General features: G+C 37.3%; 1 long non-coding RNA gene across 1 annotated transcript in view; it reads right to left on the bottom strand.

Moving 5' to 3' along the window:
- Positions 1–3319, bottom strand: part of LOC306985639 — a 41385-nt gene extending 38066 nt beyond the window's left edge. Inside the window, exons 1-2 of the long non-coding RNA XR_013794837.1 lie at positions 3131–3319; positions 2576–2640 (exon numbers count right to left, since the gene is read on the bottom strand). This is a non-coding gene — a long non-coding RNA (uncharacterized lncRNA). The remainder of the gene's footprint in view (positions 1–2575; positions 2641–3130) is intronic.
- Between the last annotated feature and the right edge of the window lie 762 nt (positions 3320–4081).

Here is a 4081-nt window from a genome sequence, read left to right as displayed (position 1 = left end):
CATGCTGCATAACACGAGAATGAACCTCATTGGTTCTTGCGAATCTCAAACGTGCTGCGTAACACGAGAGTGAACCTCATTGGTTCTTGTGAAACTCAAACATGCTGCATAACACGAGAATGAACCTCATTGGTTCTTGCGAATCTCAAACATGCTGTGTAACACGAGAAATATGAACCTCATTGGTTCTTGTGAAACTCAAACATGCTGCATAACACGAGAATGAACCTCATTGGTTCTTGCTGAAGCTCAAACGTGCTGCATAACAATGAACCTGAGCAACCATGCTTGAGCTTCCTTTTACCTATATGTGCGTTGTTCAATATTTATATGTGAAAGAAAACTTAAATAAAATCTGTTCATCATATAATGCAATAAAGGCCCTTGTGGGAAAATGTGGGTAACTAACCTTTTAAGTAGGCCTATAGCTAGAGGCTACTGACAGTCGTGTTTTTGAAAAGAAATCAGACGAAAAAGCATGTTTTCCTTTAAATTATTTGACTTGAGTACAATTAGTGACAATAACGCTGATTGTTAAAACAACTCGTCCTTAAATGATCACCCTTGCTGTTCTTACAAGGTAGAAGTCGGTAGCCTATGTTAATGAGTCAATCCATGAAACCGGTACAATTTGGACTTACACATTTTTGGATTTTTTACTAATATTTATTACTTTTCTGAACACCACACAACATTAATTACATATTTAACCAGAAAAACATATTTTCCCACCTCAGGCATAAAATCCCTATTATTATTATTGGTAATTATTTTAAGATATGGGCACTATTAGTCTTCAACCCCGTTATGGACACTATGAGAGCTCTCTGAATATGATTATAAAATATATTTGTAATGAAATCAACCTTTTCCTATTAATCAGATGTCCCTCACACTAATTCAGTTATTAGAATTTACATATAATTTTACACTTATGATATACTAAAGCTTGAAGTTAGTAGTTAGTTAGAACTAAGTTCAACAAACATTAAATTACTTAAAAAAATGTTTAATAAAAATGTAGGTGTGACAAGGTTGAGACTAGGGTAACGGGATTGAAGAGACAAATACAGCTTAACATATAGTTGTTTTTTTACTCAAATTCACTAAGATTTTCTATAAGCACTGTATTTCATAAACCAAGAAAACCAACAGGTAAATGCAATTCGCCTTTGGCTAAGCCACGCCCTAGAATGTAGATTGACCAATCACAGCGCAGCCAAGAACGAGCTCCCACAGAGGTCCGACACTTTTTCACAGTGCTTCATTGACTTTAACACAGGCGTCTCATATTTTTGGTCTCGGCAGGCTATTACCGTCGTAGTTTTGTCAAAAATATGGTTAAACGTTGTGCCTGGGGCATTTGTAACACAGATACGCATTTCCCAGAGAGGTTGGAGGGGGGTGTCCGTTTTTTTCCCTTCCCAAAACCGAAGTAAAATACTGACAAGTGTCGTTTTTGGATTAAACTGTGTGGACGTCCTCTCAGTCAGTGAAACCCCTCAAGATCAACAAGCTCACTTTTGTGTGCTCTATTTTTGCTTTTAACCTTACTGTGAAGTTATACTAGTTAGACAGTTTTATGCTGTTTAGGTTATGATTTCGGTTCTCTACCCTAATTGTTGATACGCTAGCACACGCTGCTAATAAATACAACTTTATACTCGCGTAGTCCGTTTGCTTTGTAATAATGATTATAGAAGTGAATAGAGACCTACCCAGCTTTGTATGAACAGTGTTGCTCCTGATATTGTTAGTCACAGCCTCCGTCTCCATTAGGATATGCTGTGGTTCATTTTTTGACTGTGACCGTTATGCTTTTGCCTCTATTTGGATGCCTTGTTGTTGCTTGCGTTTCACCTTTATGTCTTGAATATAGCCTTCGAACGCATATTGCAGCCCCTTTTGCCAACTTCTATCGGACACTTTATTTGCTGCTTTATAAAAGTTTGATAAAATTTCAACAGGAAGAGCTGTCACAGCATAAGCCATGTTGATACCAAACCAGAGCCCAGATGAAGTTGTCAGAGGTAGCAACAGTAACTAAGGGGGGCGGGGCTTAGCCAAAGGGGAATTGCAACTCAGTTTTATTAACCCGACTGCAGGAAAAACAACAATAACGTAGCATACATTAGAACATTATAAACCGACTAAATAGGTCATAAAATTAAAACATATAACCTATGTGCTTTTTTTGACGTGTGTGTGTGTGTGTGTGTGTGTGTGTGTGTGTGTGTGTGTGTGTGTGTGTGTGTGTGTGTGTGTGTGTGTGTGTGTGTGTGTGTGTTTTTGAATGTGCGTGCGCTTCATGGCAAAAAAGTAACGAGGTTGAGTGTGACGGGGTTGTGATTTTTTGGCTCGAAAATGGCCACTGCTCTGCATGTAGTGAATAACAGGAGAGCACATGGCATGCATGATATTAAGAAATCATGTATATTGTTGAAATAACAAAGATTATTTTCACAAATAATAGAATTCTATCTTTATTTGATGTAACGGGGTTGAGTCGTTGAGCTTAACAACCACAATATCACAATTCTAAATAAGTTAGTTATAAAAGAAGGTGGTAACTTGCCTGTGACAGTGTTGTTCAGAAGACTTCTATGATGTTACTTCCTGTTATTGACGTCACATAAGGATCTAGGGGAAGAATTATGTGAGGTGATTACAGAGGTAAACATTACTAAATAATGTGATTTTAATGAATAATCATGAATTTACTTAGAAAAAAACATGGGAATGGCTAAATGTATGGTATTTTTTCTAATTGTATTATTATTCATATCCCAAGTACACTCTCATAGAAGGCCATGAGGGACATGACAAAATCTAATATAAAGATAATATGTAGCTATGTCATTTTCAAAATAAAAAAAACTTTATTAAAGGAGAGATACAAAAGCTTTTAAAATAGGTTTTGGTGACCCAATAGGTAAAATACACTTAAAAAGGTCAGAGAGACTCAAATCGTACCGGTTTCGTGGAATGACTCTGATAAAACGGGCAATTGTCAAACAAAAAGTTCGCAAACTTCTTGGACCCCTGTACAAACCAAACAATTCCAAAACTGCTTAAGTAAATTCGTTCCCACCATACAGCACGTTTAAGAAATGTTTACAATGATACTCACTCTCATAAAGCCATGGAGACTCAAAAGTATTCCTCGCGAAAGCGCCATTTTCAGTCACATGATCAGGTGACAACTAGCGCGGGGCAGGATTTGGATTGGTTTCAGTGACTCGACTTTTTGAATCTGATCGCTAAAAAGAATCTTTCTTTTTTCCGTTTACTGATTTTTCCAGTGGCTCCGTATTTATGTTACACGTATAGGCGTGTTAATAAAATAAATAGGTTACACCGCTATTGGGTGGCGACAAGTGAGATTTTTTGTGTGTTAAAAGTGAGTCATGGACTAATTCACTCAAACGAGTCGTTATAATAAGACAGAGTCGATCGAAACGAGTCGTGCACAATATTTTTTTCAGGGTGCGTTTATTTTTAAAAGTTTATAAAGACACATAACTTAAGGTCTTGGCAACTATGATAAGTAGGCCTAATCTATTTTGTATTGTACAAATGTATTTAAAACCCTTGTGTAAATATTTAAAACGGCTGTGCCAACATGCCTCACCCTGACATTTTGTGAAAATACAGCCTTGACGCAGTTTCAACTTTTGGATGAAATCGTATATTTTGGAGTGCAGAAAATTTCTGTTTATTTCCAGGTTTAAGTTGTGTTTTTTTTTTCTTTCTCAAAGACAAAATCTTATATAGGCCTATGCCTTGTCCTGCAAACAAGGACTCAAACTCCTTACCTGGATTTATGAGGAACCCAAAACAGCAGGAGGCTTCAGAAGCAGTAGTCTAGTGGCCGTCGGAGGCTCCAGCAGGGCAGTAAGTGAACCCAGCAGTGCCACTGTTGTTTGGCAGCACAGGAAAGACAAGCTTCTGGTGACCTGGGTGTTGCCAAGGTAACACATCTGCCATGCATTTTCACCTAGTTTGGCATTCCATTTAAAAGCATCTTTTGGAGTTCATTTTGAGTTGTTTATGATAAGACTCAATGTTTGTGCAGACAAAA

The sequence above is a fragment of the Phoxinus phoxinus genome (genome assembly GCF_949152265.1).
Source record: "Phoxinus phoxinus genome assembly, chromosome: 18".
In the NCBI taxonomy this organism is placed as follows: domain Eukaryota; kingdom Metazoa; phylum Chordata; class Actinopteri; order Cypriniformes; family Leuciscidae; genus Phoxinus; species Phoxinus phoxinus.
This window is presented reverse-complemented; position numbering and strand designations above follow the sequence as displayed.